Source organism: Pseudochaenichthys georgianus, chromosome 10, assembly GCF_902827115.2.
Source record: "Pseudochaenichthys georgianus chromosome 10, fPseGeo1.2, whole genome shotgun sequence".
Lineage (NCBI taxonomy): Eukaryota > Metazoa > Chordata > Actinopteri > Perciformes > Channichthyidae > Pseudochaenichthys > Pseudochaenichthys georgianus.
Window position 1 is genome coordinate 5811776 of NC_047512.1, and position 21211 is coordinate 5832986.

The window sequence follows — 21211 nt, forward strand, 5'->3', positions numbered from 1 at the left end:
GCTTAAAAACAAATATCGCAAATCGAATCGCAATATCTGTCAGAAAAATTGCAATTAGATTATTTCCCCAAATCGTGCAGCCCTACTCGTAAAGTAGTAAATTGATTCATGTTTTTCATCGCAAAGCATTCAGTCAACTTTCTTGAGACCCCGAGTAGATGCAAAATACAGCCAATGTTAGCGTCACCAATAGGCCAGATTCTGCACATAACCGTAATAAATATGTGAATGAACACAAATTCATGTGTAAAACTGATTCTCACTTTCTGTCGTAAAGCAATGCCACAGATTGTCAGTGAAACTCAAAACCAAATGAACTTTCGACTGTAATGTCTCCTTAGCTTTTCTTGGTATGACGTGTGACTTTCTGTACGTGACATTTGCCTTTATAACTTTTCACACATGGTAGCTTTCACTCTTCATGGTGGCCTACTTATTCAGTTTATTTAAATCAAACCAGCAACACACAAATCACCTCACTTCCTGTGCACCAGAGAAACCTACACCAAGTGCTCAAACTATTTGAAAAAGCCTTTCTAAACCGAATATTTTGACTAAATTATGAACAAATCCAGATTACTACAAGTCCCTATAATGTAATATTCAGAGATGGCAAAAGTACACACATCCTTTACTCAAGTAGAAGTACAGATACTCATGTTTAAAAAATACTCTGGTAAAAGTAGAAGTACTGACTAAACTTCTTTACTCAAGTAAAAGTAAAGAGGCTTTGAAGTGTCCTTCAGTAGAAAGTACCCATAGCTAGCAGCTGCTTTAAAGAGTACCTGACCTCCCTTTATATCAATAGAACAATAATGTCATTGTTAGCTAATGAATGTTTCCATGCTGAACAACGGCAACATGACAACGTTTCATCTTCAAACAAAAAGGTGTAGTATTAATGATAAACAGACACAATCGAGCATTTAATGGATAAACAAAACGTCACACACACACACACACACACACACACACACACACACACACACACACACACACACACACACACACACACACACACACACACACACACACACACACACACACACACACACACACACACACACACACACACACACACACACACACACACACACACACACAGTACTGCTGAGGACACACACAGTACAGCTGAGGACACAGTCACTGTACTGCTGAGGACACACACACACACACACACACACACACACACACTCTGTACTGCTGAGGACACACACAGTACTGCTGAGGACACACACACACACACACACACACACACACACACACACACACACACACACACACACACACACACACACACTACTGCTGAGGACACACACAGTACAGCTGAGGACACAGTCACTGTACTGCTGAGGACACACACACACACACACACACACACACACACACACACACACACACACACACACACACACACACACACACACACACACACACACACACACACACACACACACACACACACACACACACACACACACCACACACACACACACACACACACACACACACACACACACACACACACACACACACACACACCCTCTCCTGAAGCTCTTGGCCTACTGACCTCCATGATACTGACACCAGAGAGAAGGGATTTGGGGGAGGGGAAATGTTCTGCACACCACCCTGTACAGTGAGATCAGCTGGAGGGTCACTGGAGGTCTCTTTAATGGCCACAGCGGCAGCATGTAGAGGAAAACCCCATTTCATTTAACCATCAATACGACCTAAATGAAGGTCTTTAGATTGCATTTCAAATGTTCCCAGGATACTCCCACTTTCTAAGGTTTAGTTATTTTTCCAAATTTGGTTCGTTTGAGTTTTAGTGTGTGTTAACATGAATAAGGAACATTGTGTTTTTTGCTCATAGTGTTTGACCAAGTTGTATACGTTTCTTTCTGATTACTTTGACACCACACGAATGCAGCACATGTGCCCTTTAGGGTCATGGCTGTTTTCTGATCAAACGTTGTGTTCAATGCCATTACAATGCATAAAGCGCTGCTGAAGGTTAATCCAATGTTTCTGTGTCATCATATTTATGGCAATAAGCCTAGTTTTCAGTTTTCACAGCGTAACGCTTTCGGTTTGGGCAAGCTCCTCGTGGATGCATGTTTCTGAGTTGTAGACGTTTCTTTCCGATTACTTTGACACCACATGAATGCAGCACATGCACCCTGCTGTTACCCAATGTTAATGCAAGTAAAACAAAATGTGTGTGTACACCCTCGATCTGCTCTAAAATCTACTGTGTTCTTCCTCAGCCGATGATATAATCTCCCACCAAGTTTCTAGAAAATTGTGTCAGCAGTTTGTCCTGAATCCTGCTGACTGACAAACCAAATTGGTAGAGATAATTATACAACAATTAAAAAGGCAAGAATTTACAAAGCATGACATTTTTCAGAAGCGTAAACCAGCAATTACTTGTGTGGTTGCTTCCTTGATAAATGACTTAAATGAAGACAAATTGTCAGCGTATTTCTGATTGAACAAAGTAATGTAATCATCAGCACTAAACCCCTCCACTGAAGGCAATATTTGCAGATAGATAGATGACACATACAGACCCAGAGATGACAGTTATTACCGGTTTATGTAAATGCTGGGATAAAGTACAAGGCAAGCAAGTGATTAATTTCTCATTTGGCCCACAGGCGTTCATTTCCAAAGGCTTTCTGGGCTCGTTATCAAGATAGAGATGCTAAGTAGTTCTGTCATTTGTGCGTCAGACCTTTACTGACCCTTGACCAGGTTTCATCACACAGCTGACAGACCACTAAATAAAAGCTGACCTGTGGATATTGTACGTTTGATCCTTCATAATGATTCATCCAGAATAGATAACCAGGTGAAATGTAGTGTCGCCATACAACAGTGTTGATGTGCTGATGAAACATGTCATATACATTTATAAAATGAACACCTCTCTCTCAAGTCTTCATTATAGTGAGAATAAGCGAAGCCCTTTCTGTCCATAACACCATAAAACACATTTTTACATTTCATGTGAATCACTCGCCTGAAAGCTGAACAAGCAGTGGGACTAAAGGCCCGGACGCACCAAGCTGACATCAAAGAACTGACACAGACGGACCACCGACTGTTGCGTCGCCTCGCGTCTCTGCGTCTTGGCCATGCGTCGCACTGGAACACACCGCAAAGACTTCAGCCGACGGCCAAGAAGCACGTACGAACTGCGCATGCGTGAGTGGCAATACCTCTCCTTACCAGCAGGCGGCGGTAGCGTGTATTCGTCATTCAAAAGAGGCAACAACCGGAAGACAGACTGCGTGATAACCGAGAGAAGAAGAACAGACTGCGTGATACAAACAAACAACAAATAGCGTGCGTTCCATTTCCACTCTACAGCGAGAAGCTCACGGGGCTTTCCCGAACCTGAGTCGAGAGCTGGAGAGAAATTAAATCTCACATTTGCCTTTTTAATAGTTTGTTTGGGTCCCTCACTTCCGTTTCGCTTCTCATGCACTGATTCGCTAGCTGAACAGCCAATCAGAGTGATTTCTTTTGCCGACAGCCTTTCGGCCGAAAAGGTGTCGGCACGGCTGAAAAGACACGACGGTGCGGGACACACCAATCTGAGTAGGGCGTGTCGACGCTCATCGTCGGCATGACGCCCATCGACGCCCAAAATCGGCTTGGTGTGTCCGGGCCTTAACATGTCTATTTATCTGGTATGTATAATTGTATCTGCACTAAAAAGGCAGATCATGAGAGAAAGGTAGAAGAAAGTTCAGTGTCAGGTTTTGTTTTTCATTAAGTAAACAACTTTTAGTATTAGTATTTTCTCCAGAAGGTATAATAATATCTTCAGCACAGGAAGTGATCATTTATAATGTAGTGATTTCCTGCTTTACAGGCTTGGCACTAAAACTTCAGATCCTGGGTCACAGAGTTTGTGTTGGTGGAGAAGGACTTGTGAGCGGTATAGTGGCAACATATAAGAAACCTGGCCAATAAGAAGTAGAAGAAACATGTCAGAAACCCAACATTTTAATGCTCATGAATGACTGTTGGAGGAGCCTGTGACCTAAGATTTTCATCGTCATAACTACACTCTATGTCCGTATGACCAATAAAAGCCTTGAACCTTGAATTAAGCGACATCCGGATTTTGGCTTTAACTCAAACTGCTCAGGAACTTACGAGGGCTAACCCATACAAACGGACAGGTTTTTTTTTCTACCAAACTAGCATTTCTACACATTTTACATCAATAACATAGAAGCCATAACATATCTTTTAGCACAACAAGCTAATATAACACTCAAATGGGTTTACAAGATGATCAAACTTGATACAAATTCAATCATGAGGCAGGCAGTGATGAACTTATAAGTAACCGGTCAATACGAAAGTACACAAAACCAACATGTGTAACTTGCACATACAGATTAATAACTCACAATTTTGAATACTTTCAATATGGCTGCCTAAAGAAGCCTAAAGAAGGGATGGGTATTTTAGGTATTGATCATATTCTCGCATTAAATTGTGAAGAGTTCTCCGGTTAATCATCACACCAGTTGTAATGATAACCCAAGTGTACCGTGTTTATGCACATCCATTTGTTATTTTGTCACATCCCCTTCTAAACATAATTTAACACGTAGTATTTGTCCTTACATAGTTAAGAAAGAATTTATTCCTAATTGATTAAAATAAAGCCTAGTATTCTTCAACCCTTTGGGAACATCCCCTGAAGCCAAAGACAGACTCTTCCAGAGCAGCTTTCTGCTTCCAAACACAACGTACACCATCTTCATTAAACTGTCTGCGCCTACAAGTGAGTCTGGAAGCCGCCCAGCTCCTTTTTACTATCCCGTCAGCACTGAACATTACAAACAAGCGCGTTCATACCGCAGTACTTTTCCCACTTTAGTTCCGATATAGTTCCGAAATGTCGCGTTCACACCAAAAAGAGCCGGAACTAAAATGAGTTCATGAGAAACTTTTCACCCCCTTTTCCGTCCCTGCTAGAGAGGGACTTTCGTGGGAGAAAAAGGTTCCTATTTCTGATTGGCTGGGTGGATTGCAAACCACGCCCCGTAAAACTCCCAAAATGTTTTGTGAAGCCGCTATTTTATTATCCTCGCATTAGCATTATTAGCATTAGCATTAGCCCAGCGCAGAAACGCAGAGAGACTAACTTATGGCAACACAAAATAAAACATGGGAGCGGTGGAGATGAGGAGGTGTCTGCGTTCTGGCGATTTACTCGGAAGGCTTCAGTAGAAGCTGCTGGGAGTCCCAGCAGCTTCGACTGAAGCCAGTCCCCAACTCCAGGGACTTCCGGCCGGGGACTTTGGGCGGCAGTATACGCCGTGAAGTGGTTTGCGGCCTGCCAGTAAACCCAAAGCAGAAGAAGAAGAAGTGACGTCAGCGGCTTCATTTGCCTAATCCTCCCTCAGGGACTTATTCCGGTGTGAACGCGATCTGTACTTAGTTCATGAGAACTAAAGAGTTCTCATGAACTAAGTTCTGATTAACCTTTGTGGGAAAAGTACTGCGGTGTGAATGCGCCTAAGGATATACCAAGGAGCCTTAAGAGTGACTTCTGTGTAGGGTTGCCAGAAACTGACCATGATCAAAATCGATTATTCGGCAGCCCTGGCAAATAATAATCGATTATTCGACCGACCCCCCCCCGGAATTCCTTTTGTCTGAGTTTTTTTTGTCTGAGTTTGTCTCAGACAAAAGGAATTCCGTTGTTTTCTTTACTGGAACATGTTTAACAATACAAACAACAAACTAGCATGTCATCACAACGACGTGGCCTTGAAGTGAAGTTGGTAATGGCCGGCTGCTGCGTCTTTCTCTGTAACCTCTTTGGCGTGCTTCGCACTCAAATGCGAACGCATTGTTGAGGTTGAGCTGTGATAGACCAACGTCTTTTCGCAGAGCTTGCATTTAACTTCCTTTGGACTTGTAAGTTCGAAGTAGTTCCACGAGGAGGAACTCTTTTTGCCTGCCGCTTTGTTCATCTTTAGTCGCACGTGTGAGGGAGAGGGGGGGTGGGGGCGGGGTCGGTGTGTAGCGTGCTGCAGCAGCAGTCTGCTCTGCACGCAGGCTTCCTCCAAGTTTACAGTAAAACAAACTGGTGGTGTGACCAATGGCCATTTACAATTATTAATACTATTACTATTATTAGCATATATATATTTATATATATTTTGGTTGAAACTAAGCCAGGAAAAAAAAAAATGTATAAATAAACTCGATTTTTAAAAATAATATTCGATTATGGAGACTGTAACGAATATTCGAATAATCGAATAATCGCTGGCATTCCTACTTCTGTGCTTCAGAAAAACCTCAGGAATAAAGCAGACAGGAGCTCAAACTCACAAAAAAAAGAAAGAGTAGCCTTCTGAAACCCAGGATGTTTTCTCCGCCTCAACCTGTCCAGCTGGTGTCAACATAAAAAGCGAGGCGAACCATTTAAATTCACACGACCTGTTGACGGCCGCTTACTCAAAATGTTGACATAAGACAGATACAATGAGTGAAAGCACAAGCCGTGAATCACAGCCAGCGCGGCCTCACCTGACCCCAGGATATTAATGTGCGCTGATTTAATGCGTCCTCCTCGGCTCTGAACGCTGCTTCCTTCTCTCCTCTGTGTTCTGGCTGCAAAGAGACGCTTTCATTCACACTGCCAACATGTCGTTTAGACACGAGGGAGTTCCAAGTCCTCTTGTCCAAAAAGTAATGAGGAAAATGAATCAGCAGCAGCACTATTGGATTTAGAGGGGGGTCTACTCCTGTTGGTCTTAATACTGTACTACAGTAACCCTTGGCTGAGAAAGTCTTCTTTTGTAACTGCTTGCAAAACGTGTAGTGGAATTGCTTTCTCATTTAAAATAAGAACGACAACAATAGAATTTCATGAGACTGAAAAAATGTTGTTATATTCTTCTGCCCTGTATTTGAACTCAAGTACTTTTATGTTCAAAGCCACACCATCTTTGATCAGTATGTGGTTCTGGAAACTTGTAGACGTTAAAACTTCTTGAAAGGTTGGTTGTAAACTACTCTAATGAGCTAACGCGCTAGCCCGTGAGCCCTTGAGTACCGATTCCCTATCTTTCTTTATTCCTCATGGTGATTTGTTCCCAGAATTGTTCATTGTTTTAATAAAGAAGATATACAAAATGAGGGATAAAGGACTAGGATGCTTGCTAACTGGATTTTAGGCTCAAAGGAAACTGCTATCAGCTTTAAAAAAAACTAAACAAAAACAACAGCTGAGAGACAGTGGGGAAAAACAGCGTTTAATCAGGAAAATGCTGGATATTATGTAACTTGGTGGGCTGTGGTTGAACAATGGTACCAGCTTGCCAGGCCCTACTTTAAATCCCTTAAAGAACGACACTATTAAGACTGCTTGCTGATAGTGAACGGTGCAAATGTGCATGTCAAAGTCAAAGAAAGTCACAACTGATGCAAATTCTGCCCGTCTCTCTTTTTAAAATTAATTGACTTGAGACAGAAATTGTACTGGTTTAAAATGTATGGTGTGTTCAGGACTTCAATCGTGCTGCGGGATGAAAGACCTCCTACTGGAGCCGGAGATATGGCCGCATTTCTCTTAGAAACAAATATCGCAAATTGCAATCGCAATATTTGTCAGAAAAATCGCAATTAGATGTTTTCCCAAAATCGTGCAGCCCTATTACAGAGCCCCTCCTCCAACACACACAAACGCCACATGACCAATGAGGGCACGAGATAAGTTTGTGCCCAGATGGAAGGCTGACAGGCAGGTAGGCCATCCAGTTACTTTAGCCGGCTCAGATGATTGGTCGTGCTTTTTCCAGTGCTACGGCTTCCACTGAATACATTTTGTAAAGGTATTTATTGTCAAAGCATTTAATGTATTCATTGCTATCGGGATGTTAAGAGCATTCCATGAAATATAACAACAAGTGTTTCTGAAGTGAATTACCTACCCCTCCTTTAAGTGAATTACCGACCCTACCTTTAAGTGAATTACCGACCCCACCTGTAAGTGAATTACCGACCCTACCTGTAAGTGAATTACCGACCTTTAACAGAGTAGATAATAAACCAACGGTCCTTCAGACCCAACAATGCAGCATCTATCCATTTAAACTCCCAAAAAAGAATGTCACCAACGCATACAAGAGTGTAGAGATAAGCAAACCTTTTTACCCCTCATGATTCTTACAGGATATAAATCACACTGAGCTGACCGGTTCAAACACTAATTTGACTTCACAGTGTTTCTGAATACTGAAACTAGCTTTCTTTTTCAACAGAAATAATTTCTCACTTCTTACAAAATGCTCAAAGAAACTGTTTTGAGGAAGAGAAACCGAGCCTCCAGTGCTGAGGATTTAAAAAGCTTCCTTAAAGTGCAGCGGGATTTGTCGGAGGGATTCTCCACAGATACTCAGTAGCTAATTTACAAGAAAAAGACTAATGCATCTTTCCAGAGTTTCAAAACACCATTTTTTTAAATTATCAAGCAGTTCTCGCCCTCTGGAGGCCATATCCCTGCTGCCCAGTGGGACCATTAACAGAGCGTGGAGACAGGTTTTGAGCTAATAGGTCAAAATAAATGTCCTTTTTCTAATGTGTGGACATTATCCACAATAAATCTTGCCGTAGCATTAAAAAAACAACTAATGAGATGTTCTTTAATTTCAGGTCAGAGGTCAGCTGTGCAGTAAAAAAAAGCTGCAGGTCAATTAGGGCTTCCCTGCAAAGTCAGCAGAAACCTGACATGCCTGGCCAGTGTGTGCAGTGTTACGCAGCAGCCATATCGTATGTGATCTGTTCAGCACGAGCCAAGTTTCATTCAGCTGGCCAAGAACCATCCTTCAGGGCAGGGAGGTCCTTCAGGGGGCTTTGAATGGAGCCCAGCGAGATGAGGGTTAGCTTTAAAGTCGCAACAAAAGGTTCATTATCGACTCATATCGCCATTCTTTTCTGGATTTATCGTTAGAAATGTCAGAACAATTGGAAAAATGTCCATCCTTGTGGCTCAAAGTCCACGGGGATGTCTTTAAATGTGTGGATTTGTCAGTCAAAAAAACAAATGCCCCACAAATTAATCCTTGCACGGTGTACCGATACTTGAAAGGTACCGCGATACCCTGCCGTTAAAAACGTTACTATTCCTCCGTTTCATTAGTATCAGTACTTTAAGAATGACGGGGGAAAGTACTCCGGTGAGAAAGCGCCGTTTTAATAAGAGCCATGTGTGTTCAGCGCTCTGCTTCCACTCCCTGCACTGCAGCCGTGCCTGCAGTCCCTCCCCTCTGAAGCACGCTCTAAGTCCCACCCCTCTGAAGCACGCTCTAAGTCCCTCCCCTCTCAAGCCCGCTCTAAGTCCCGCCCCTCTGAAGCACGCTCTAAGTCCCTCCCCTCTCAAGCATGCTCTAAGTCCCGCCCCTCTGAAGCACGCTCTAAGTCCCGCCCCTCTGAAGCACGCTCAAGTCCCTCCCCTCTCCCGTGCACGCGCTAGCTGCCAGAGCATGTGAGAAAGCGAGAAGCATGGCTGTGAGTGGGAGTGAAACTGCCGCTGCGCCTCGGCTTGTTGACAAAAAAGACGCCAGAAGCGAAAAACCAAAAAGTTGTTTGAGATGATGCTTAATTGTATTTAATACAAATTCTAGTCATTTATTTTATTTATTGTTCTCATTGTTTAAAAGTTTGTGTTCTGGTTCTGGTGCTAAATAAAGCACAATAATTACATTTAAGACCGTTTCCCTTTTTTTAAGAAAAGTATCGAAAAAGAATCTGAACCAAAATGTTGGTATCGTGACAACACTAATCCATTATCTCAAAAGTAAGAGAATATTTTCCGTCCGTCAACTTTTCCTTGCCGTTCTTTTAGCTTACGGCTATGAAAGGGGTCGTCTTATCATACAAACTATACGGTCCACCTGTTTACATCGGCTGTGGCAGACAGGAGCGTCCTCTCACTTCTCATTCATGCTCTAAAGATTGAGATTCTGGTGTCAAGCTGGTACACCTTTACAAAAGAAACCCAAAAGAAAAAGCATAATCAAAAGAAGAGTGAAAGCGAGACTCAGATCTCCCTCCTCTGTGATGATGTAAAGCCTCAGAGTCGCTCTGCTGTTAGAACGCTCGCACGCTGGGTGTAGTTTAGTAGCAGTGTGTTGCAGGATTTGAGGCGATTGAAGCTCACAAAAAACAATTACACACTTTGAAAACCCTGAACTGATTAGCAGGATAATCAGGTTCTGGAGCTTCGTATTTTCGGTTACTTTCAACACTCCTGTTCGAAGCTGCCAACGTGCCTGAGGCGGCCTTAACGTCAATAGTCTGTCCTAGCTTGAACTCTTCTTACTTTCTCCTGCTCAGTGGGAAGGTCTGTGGCTAAAAGCGCAGTCGTGCATCGATGTTATGCTCTTCATTTGGTTGAAAAGTCAAGGATATTAGATATCGAGGAGGTTACGCGTCAAGAGTTAATACATCAGCGATTCGAGAGACTGTATTAAAATGTGAAGCAAGTCTCAACTGCACCTTGAAGTGAAAGCAATTCGGCATATCGAAAAATGTCTGTCCTCTAAGCCTGTGGAATAAAAGGTGTATTTCCAATAGCAACGTGTCCGTAAGTGAAGAAAGACGGGTGAGAATGTGGACGTCTAGCATCCCTCACAAAAAGTGAAGACGTGAGAAAAGAAAGAAATATATATGTGGGGTTTTTCTCTCACCGAACGGTTCAATAGCCTGGATGAAAACTCTTCAGATTACACCTCGTGCCTCATTGAGTCCGAGATCTGTGGTTATGCAAATGTTTTTCATTTCAAAACTTTAACGCCCAGGGTGTTATTTCTCCGTTTGTGCATTGGAGGCTTTTCTCATCACATCACAAAAACCCTGCTCTTGTTCGAACTCACTACCATGAGCGCAGAGAAATGTGACAACTGTGTCAAAGTAAAGGGACTCGAATACACATAAATTACCCAATGAGAGATGTTACAGTGTCGCCACAATGCTTATAAATACACACCCCCCATTAAGCCAGGTTTAAACGCGAGGCCCCTTCATCGTTTGGCCTTCTATCACCGCGGCCAGAGTATTTCCGATAGAAATGTGTGTTTTAGCAGAAAAACGTCAGTATCTACGAAGAAAGACACGTCAGGGGAGAATGGGGACACGTGAGAAAAAGTGCCAGTGGGTCCAGGATCCCTAACAAAATGTCAAAACGTAAGAAAAGAAAGAAACATGTATTTTGATTGTGGGTTTTTTTCACAAAACGGTTCAATGGACTATCCTGCTCTTATTCAAACTCACCAACACGAGCACAGAGACAAGTTTCCTTAGTTACAGCCGTTCAGTGTCAAGTAAAGGGACTCAGGTACACATAAAGGACTTAATAAGAGATTGTTTAAGTATTGCCTAACCTAAGACACCTTCATCACCCAGCCATGCTTCCCGGGTTGCGAAAGTTAAGGAAACCCCTGAACCTAAACCCTGGTTCTGCGATTAGATCATTCAGATGCATATTCTACCCCCCCAAAAACTGCATGGGTTTAAGCCAGGGTTAAACCAGGTTTAAACCTAAAACACCTCCATCTTCTGACCTGCTAATCACACCGGCCATGTGTTGCAAAAGTTGAGGTAACCCCAGAATTTAAACCCCGGTGCTGGTGACGATAAAGTATCTAATAAGTAACACGTGGAGACATAAGCTAATTCAGATGCATCTTCTACCCCCACAAAAGATGTAGGGGTCCTAGGTTTAAACCTGGCTTAAACCCAGGACCCCTACATCTTTGTACCTGGTAATCACCCCAGCCATGCTTCCAGTGTTGCAAAAGTTGAGGAAACCCCTGAATCTGAACCCTGGTTCTGTCCGGATAAGATCATTCAGATGCATCTTCTCTAACCCACCCCCCCCCCCCCCAACAAATAACTGCACAGACTTGTTGGCTGCTCTATGCATGTCTTCCCCCCCACAATGTCACACAGGCTCCTCGCTGCAGCAGCAGTCTGGTGAGGGGCGACATCCACCCTGAAGAAGAAAAAATTGCACCAACTTTCTGTTGTCTTGATTTAATCCCAACCTCATGAAGATGTTGCACACACACACACACACACACAGAACTTTGGACGGCAGCAGGAAGAGCCTTAATGGTGGACCATGGGGAAGAATTGGTGAGAGAAACAATGTTGCATTTAAACATGCCGAGACAGGCAGGGAGAGAGGCGGGGATTGAGCCTCTTCCCCGGGCCGGATAACCGTGTGCACCCCGGCTCTCCTAGCGTTAAACCCGGCTTCACATGCACGGTTTCCCCCTCTTGAAACAGCCCCATCCCCTATGTGCAACTGCAGGGCCCGGCGCCGCCATACACCAGCCCATAGACACATAAAACAACACGTATAGCACCAGGCGGAAAGAGACATGCGAAAAATGAGGAGGTGGGGGGGCACAAACCGGGACCGTAAGCCAGTTTCAGACCCACTGAGGACCGGACTATGGACAGAACCAGAACAGTAAGAAGAACTAACCTGTTTGGGAGCAGCACGGTCCGCTGGATATTGGGTTGAATCCGAGTTAAATCCACTATCAGTACAACAAAGAGGCGAAAATGACCGAGCGGCCGCGGAACAGGCCGAACAGCACTCAGTGGTGGAGTGGTGCGCATGCGCAGAAGCAAAGCCGGAGGTGGTGGAGGGGGAAGGGGGGGTGTTGTTGATGAGTGCAAGGGATCTTATTATCTATATCCTTTATTTAAGACAATACATATGTACATCAAACATTAAATACACACAAAACACGGACATCCGGGTACACAGGTACATATATTTCATTTGTTTATATATAATTTAGAGTCAGTAATGTTTTTGTTTATCAATTCGACACTGCTTAAGTTTGTATAGTATAATAATTCTCATGTTTCATTTCCTTATTATTATTATTATTATTTTGTTGTATTATTGTTTTACACATTGACAAATTAGTAAACATTTGTATCAAATCCATCACATTTAAAGTAAATAAAAATGTACTTACAGCTAACTAATCTTATTTTCCATGTATTCAACTAAATGTATGTACATCAAACATTATATACAACACATGTAGTAATAATAATAATAATAATATGTAATAATAATAATATGTAATAATGCATGGACATAGGTATCTTGGCTTTTTAATGACTGTTTTGAAATGCCATAATTGATTTATTCAGGCTTATTATCTTTAGGGTTAAAGTCCCCTACGTGTGCCGTTTTGGTTTCAAGACCCTGGTTTACGGAGGACACCAAAAAAGTCCTAGAAAAGACAACTTCAACTTAAAGGTGGGGTAGGTAATTCACTTCAGAAACACTTTGTTATATTCCATGTAATGCTCTTAATATCCCGATAGCAATGAATACATTAAATGCTTTGACAATAAATACCTTTAAAAAAAGTCATCTGTGGAAGCCGTGGCGCTGTAAAAAGCACGACCAATCATCTGAGCCGGCCCGGCTAAAGTAACTGGATGGCCTACCTGCCTGTCAGCCTTCCATCTGTGCACAAACTTATCTCGTGCCCTCATTGGTAATGTGTGTGTTGGAGGAGGCGCTCTGTGAGGAAGTCTGAAGGAAGGGGCAGATTTTTTTCGGGTGTGTATTTTTTTTTAATTCTAGCGCACTCGCTGGTTTCTCCATCCGTACCTACCGTACCTACCCTACCTTTAACTAATGCATTTATATAAAAGAGGAATAGATCGGTGAAAACTAAAAAGGTACCATGGGGTACAGGAATCCGTTTTGGTTTCAAGACCCTGGTTCACGGAGGATACCAAAAAAAGTCCTAGAAAGACGAGGTAAACTTAACTCTGTGCATTTAAAAATAAAAAAGAGGAATAGTTTCGGCGAATACTAAAAGGTACCAAGGGGTCAGAAGGGGTTCGTTTAGCATGAAACACTTATAACTAAAGGACAAGTTAAACCAGAAAGTAGAAAGAAAGTGAGGTGAGTCAGTCAGACCTAAACATTTCAGATGTGTGACTCATGTATCTTTGCTTTTAAATGAGTGTTTTTGAATATCATTTCATAATATGTTTCTTAATGTCTTTCATTGTTGTAAAGCACTTTGAATTGCCTTGTGTTGAAAGGTGCTATAAATAAACCTTGAGTAAAACAATTAAACTAAAAGATATTAAGAAATAAATTGTGATCAAAACAAATGGTAACGTTTCAAGTCAAATTATTTATGAAATATACATTTGGTTTTGATTGCCTTCTCATTTACAATAGCGGTGCCATACTGTTGTAAGTGAAAATGTGCAACATGTGGTATACAGTCAGTTCGTCTCTTCTTGTGAATGGGACACGTTCCGCAAAATAAAATTAGTTTTATAAAAAAAAGAATATTTTTATCAAATCCAACACCTTTAAAGTTATAACATGTCCTTATCCTGAATCTGTATCGCTCGTCCCGTTTAGTCCAAAACATTCCTCACAAGATCCTAAAATATACAGATTGTACATTTTATTTTCCATCATCCAACCCAGTTTTAGGTCGAAACGAGAAGTGCACACGGAGGGCACAGACCACACCAAAGTAATGTGTGTTTGCTCCCCATCATTCGGGTATCCTCCACGTTTCCTCAGCACAGAAATACACACTTCCACCAAGTTCAAAGAAACATGGATGAGTGGCGTTTCCATCATCCGGCCGAAGAACTCCGAACCAAACTAAACATAACTTCCTCGGCGCAAGTTATTACACTTTGTCCGGAAAAAGTCCTCAAAATACTAAGTTAAAAATCTTAAACCATAACATTATGACTTCAAACTTCCAGAGAAACGTAAATGTATGCTTTCCAGATCTTTCTAAACTCACCGATGGAAGGCACTGTACCAACAGATCCATTTATTTCTGAAGATGGATTCTGCCACTATTCTGAATATTTTAGACTGATCACATTTAAACCCCAGGGATGGTTGTTTGGAAGAGGATTAGGAAGACGTCTGAACAACAATTGGGAGATCTGACCAAAGTGTTTTTCTGATAATGAGATTTTCAAAACAAAAATAGAATTGTAAAAGTCTGAATTTTGACTTTTTTCTCATAATTCTGAATTTTTCACTTATTCTTTCTCACAATTCTGAATTTCTCACGTCTTTTTCTCACAATTCTGAATTTCTCACGTCTTTTTTCTCATAATTCTGAATTTCTCACGTCTTTTTTCTCATAATTCTGAATTTCTCACGTCTTTTTTCTCACAATTCTGAATTTTTCACTTATTCTTTCTCACAATTCTGAATTGTTCACATATTTTTTCTCACAATTCTGAATTGTTCACGTATTTTTTCTCATAGTTCTGAATTTTTCACTTATTCTTTCTCACAATTCTGAATTTCTCACGTCTTTTTCTCACAATTCTGAATTTCTCACGTCTTTTTTCTCATAATTCTGAATTTCTCACGTCTTTTTTCTCATAATTCTGAATTTCTCACGTCTTTTTTCTCACAATTCTGAATTGTTCACTTATTCTTTCTCACAATTCTGAATTGTTCACATATTTTTTCTCACAATTCTGAATTGTTCACGTATTTTTTCTCATAATTCTGAATTTTTCATGTATTTTTTCTCACAATTCTGAATTTCTCACGTCTTTTTTCTCACAATTCTGAATTTTTCACTTATTCTTTCTCACAATTCTGAATTTCTCACGTCTTTTTCTCACAATTCTGAATTTCTCACGTCTTTTTTCTCATAATTCTGAATTTCTCACGTCTTTTTTCTCATAATTCTGAATTTCTCACGTCTTTTTTCTCACAATTCTGAATTTTTCACTTATTCTTTCTCACAATTCTGAATTGTTCACATATTTTTTCTCACAATTCTGAATTGTTCACGTATTTTTTCTCATAGTTCTGAATTTTTCACTTATTCTTTCTCACAATTCTGAATTTCTCACGTCTTTTTCTCACAATTCTGAATTTCTCGCGTCTTTTTTCTCATAATTCTGAATTTCTCACGTCTTTTTTCTCATAATTCTGAATTTCTCACGTCTTTTTTCTCACAATTCTGAATTTTTCACTTATTCTTTCTCACAATTCTGAATTGTTCACATATTTTTTCTCACAATTCTGAATTGTTCACATATTTTTTCTCATAATTCTGAATTTTTCATGTATTTTTTCTCACAATTCTGAATTTCTCACGTCTTTTTTCTCACAATTCTGAATTTTTCACTTATTCTTTCTCACAATTCTGAATTGTTCACGTCTTGTTTCTCAGAACTCGTAACAAAAATGTCACTTTTGTTCAGATCTAACAAAATAAATCCCATGTGGCCCTCATCCTCGTCCATATGCTCGTAGGTATAAAGTTGAACATGGCTGTTAAGAGGTCAGGGGTTTGGTTCAGATTTGCTGCAGTTAAACTACAAGAGTGTGAGTGGGAACTTTTGTCACGACACTTGGCTCGCTGCACGCTGCCCGCTCCTAACAGGAAGTAATGATGTTGAAACACAAAGAGTCAAACACGTCTGTTTTAGCAAAGCCACAGACTAACATCTGCTGAACATCGATGAGTCAGACTCACGCTGCTGCTGATGTGTTTTTGTTCAAGAGATGAAATTCAAATCTTCCAGTTCCAGCACAGCAAAGCATATTTAGGTGCAAGATGCAAAGTAACTCGATTTAAAGCTTCCGGCTGTGTTAGAATAACTCAATCAAGATGGAGTTACTTCCCAGGCCGGTGATCTTCCTATAAAGAGGTTACAGTACGAGGGACCTTTAGATAAGTGTGATTTTTAAGGTTGAGACTAATGTAACATAAAGCTATACTCCGAACACAAACACCGAAACAAATAGACTTTCAAAGGAGACACGGCATCACAGCTTCATGTAAGACTTCCTCTCAGTCACTGTTTCAAGTATAATGCTTTAAAACATCTTACACGGAGTTAAGAAAGGAACAGCATGTGTTAAAGGTGTCATAACTTTCCTTCAGCTAAAATGTCAAGTTATATTTTTGATCATTGTGTACTTACAAAGTCACATCGTTTGAATTTCCTATGTTTGTAAAAATACCATGTTTTATTTTACTTTTGGTCATTCTTACACTTACTTCTTATTGTTTTGTTCTATTTCTTTTATTGAGCTATTATTTATTTCATTTTCAAATGAAGCAACCGTCACAACACCCAATTTCCCCCCGGGAAAATTAAGTATTCGGATCTCCATTAGTTCTGAAGTTACAATGCATTTAGAAAATACTAGAACCTCTTGGCTTTTTCACAATATGCTACGTCATCAGGCCAAAGGTTGGTTTTTTGCAAGTATATTTAAAGCAAAAACTGAAATCTAAAATGTACTTAAGTATTTACACGCACGCACACACACACACACACACACACACACACACACACACACACACACACACACACACACACACACACACACACACACACACACACACACACACACACACACACACACACACACACACACACACACACACACACACACACACACACACACACATACCATGTATACATCACTTCAGGGGACATTATATTGACTTACATGCATTTCCTGGAGACTTATCCTAACCTTAGCCATAACCAACACATGCCTTACCCTAACCTTAACCCTAACCAAGTCTTCACCCTAAAATTAATGATCCCCCTTATGGAGACCTCCATTTTGTCCCCATAAGGGAAGCCAGTCCCCACACGTGACTAGGTAAACAGATTTAGGTCCCCACAAGTATAGTAATGCTAGACCACACACACACACACACACACACACACACACACACACACACACACACACACACACACACACACACACACACACACACACACACACACACACACACACACACGCACACACGCACACACACCTGCTGTCTTTATAAAGTCTCCCCATTCAGAGCAAGACTGAGCCAAAAGGTGTAAAGAAACAGAAGTGTAATTGAGCGACAGATACGGTTACAACATATTTGTACTGCTTTGAGAGTTTACCAGAGCACAGTGGCCTCCATAATTATGAAATGGAGGAAGTGTAAAGCAGCAAGGGCTCCTCCTAGAGCGTAAATAGCTTATTCAGGAAAATGGCTTTGCAAAAAAGAGATTAAGAAACAAGATTCTTTGACCCGATGTTAGTCACAAACGATGACTTTAGACTCGACAAAATCAAAAGGACTTGCATTACGACTTGCAATGACTTCACTCGGAAACCTTTTGACACGGAGCCCAACAATTCAAAAAGTATTATTTATTTATTTATAATTTATATTTATTTCCATCAATCAAAGAGCATTCACTTAAGAAAACGACAACAACTAGCCTTACGTTGCTGATCCCAGCTGGAGAAGGTTCAACCAGAGATCATTGTGTTCGCTTGGAATGCGATGGCACACCGTTTATGACAAATGTGATGGTAGAAATGAGTGAAGAGTACTTTTTAACTTCTTATGACTCAATAATAAAAGTTTAGGACCGTTGACTTGAGTGCAAAGTCTTGATACTTGTGAAACAATGACTTGGTCCCACCTTCGATATAAAGTCAAACACGGCCCCCACACACACATATAACAATACGTGTGCTAAATATATTTACCGTCAATAGCTGTGGAATATATATACTTCCACCTTTAATACTTTCCCCTGGCTGCTATATCGCTAAACTGTTACTGGTAAAATGTGTATTTTGTAAATTTTGTTTAAATACTTACTATAGTTGTATCTTTTAATATTTGCATGCTTCTTGAATTATAGGCTATCTTTGGATTTGCTGTAACAAATGTGCTATACACTTTATACTGGCTCCGTTATATTCCTATATGTAGCAGACTGAGTGGAAGTACGGGGAAATACTTAGACATCAAAATAAATGTTCATCCTTCAAAATAGATGAATACAAATTGAACACATGTTAAACAGCAATAAGCCCACTCTTTATTCATTTAAAGAAGGCCTTAAAATGAAAGGATTTGGTTGACAATTCAAATCATCACAGAGCAGTTGTGATGAAACTGTTGAAACAACATCCACAATATTCACCTGGCTGCTACTTAAAAATGATTTATACAAATATACAAATATACAGTACAAATATATGTTGTAACCTTATCTTGCTCACTACTTGTAGACTTCGGGATTTGAATTCAAATATGAAGTACTTTATAAATGGAACCCATTATTATTATTATTTATCTATATTTTTCTGTTGATCTGTGTTTCACTATTGGAGAAGCCTGTGACACAACATTTTCATCGACATAACTACACTGTAGTTTGACAAATAAAGAACCTTGAACCTTGGACCTTGAGCAAGCAAAGCAAAGCCTCTTAGTGTCCTCAGCTGCTGTCAAAGAGAAAGCGAACATGACCTGAGAGGAATGTGTCGACGAAGCAGTTTCAGTGTGAAGTTTTGTCGGACAGTGATTCACAAAGGGTTAAAGACAGGAGGAGTGTTCAGTGCTCAGAGAGGATCAGGAAGAGAAGACCTCTCACTCTGTTCCTATTACCAGCGACAGAAAGTACATGAAGAAACCTTTTTACGCATGCAAACTGATGACAGTAAAAGCACTCCTGCTCCTACCAAAACACACCATTTGAGGCGTTAAATAAAACATATGATTGAAATGGCTTATATGTGTCCTCATCGTGTCCTTTTTGTTATCTCAATTCATACTACATGTTTATTCTTTTTATTTACAGACTTTAGGATTTGTGATCTGCTCCTTTACTAAATATATTTGGGGATATAGATGTGACTAAATTAGCCTCAGCTTTACCAGTGAGGAACACGTAATGCATCGAAGATTGAAATCCAATAAAATGGGTCTAATAAACGAGATTAGATTCAAGTTACATTGTCAAGGATATCCTGATAGCAGTTTGAATCGTCCTTCAAAGACGGCTATTTTATTGAATCAAAGGTCACACGCAGGCATTTGTTTTTCCAATACCTCCATGTGGACTCTTAAGATAAAACAGCGGTAACAGAAAACAGAAACAGCATCCCAAATGTTGTATAATACATGGAGTACTGCTGTCGCCTGTATGCGAACATGCACAATGCTTTTAGTTTGCTTTTTAAATATGTTGCGATTGTTAAACCCCCCCTTTTGCAGTCATCATGAATAAGACATGTTTTATTAAGTCTCTGAGTACATTTCAAAGTAACCGTCCCAGCCCTGATGCTCAACAGATTATATTTATCCATTTATTAGTTTATTCCACTCGTGGCAATTATTATTAAAAGAAAAAATTGTAAACTTTAAACAGTTTTTGAACCCAGGGTGGAAAGGAGCAGGGAGAATAAAAGTCATATTCAGAGGTGGAAGAAGTACAAGAGTTTAGTAATACTCTGTTTCAAGTCAAATACCTGCATTCAAAATGTTACTCAAGTAAAAGTAGAAGTACTCAGATCTTGTACTTCAGAAAAGTAGAAGTACTCAGATCTTGTACTTGAGTAAAAGTAGAAGTACCAGAGTGTAATACTCTGTTACAAGTCAAAGTATTACATAATTGTAGTGGAGTAGAAGTACAAAAGAGCAAACAATGGAAATACTCAAGTAAAGTACAAGTAGGCCTACCTCAAAATTGTACTTAAGTACAGTACTTGAGTAAATGTACTTAATAACGTCCCACCTCTGCTCATATTTGACCTGCCAGTTACTCTAAAATCGAGGGTCTGTCAGTCACAGCTGTTTACAAATACTTACAGTAACAGGAAACCCAACATACAATCAAAAGTCAACACAACAATCTCCCATTGATCAGCAAAACAGTGTTATAGTTCCACATATGGCGGGACCGCAGCATCAGGACTAAAACCACCCGACTAAGGGACAGTTTCCTCCCACAGGCCATAAGACTATTAAACACCTGAACTTTTGAAAGAACATCCATAGCATTCATCTGTTTGCAACTCATATATCAATATTCCAATTACTTGTATGTAGACTACTCGGCACTATTTATATTATTTTCTATTTTATTTTATTCACTTGCACTATTATCTGTTGCACTGTTGGAGGAGCCTGTGACCTAAGATTTACATTGTCATAACTACACTGTAGCTGTGTACACATGACCATAAGAGCCTTCAATATTGAATGTAGAAAAACGTGTATTTACCGGTCTGTTGTTTTATTTACGGAGTGATTCATCTTGATTGTAGAAGATCTTTGTTACAGTCCACTCCCAGTAGTGTTGTTCC

The 21211-nt window shown here is 40.4% G+C and overlaps 1 protein-coding gene across 2 annotated transcripts in view; it reads right to left on the minus strand.

The window, feature by feature from the left end:
* LOC117453866 (polycomb group RING finger protein 3) overlaps positions 1–21210 on the minus strand; it is a 111810-nt gene extending 90600 nt beyond the window's left edge. Inside the window, exon 1 of one of the 2 annotated variants that reach the window (XM_034092891.2) lies at positions 21130–21210. The gene's annotated coding sequence lies outside the window, so the exon portion shown is untranslated. Of the gene's footprint in view, positions 1–12538; positions 12644–21129 lie in introns of those variants that run through there. The other variant, XM_034092889.2, reaches the window with a different exon arrangement.
* Position 21211: the final 1 nt, after the last annotated feature.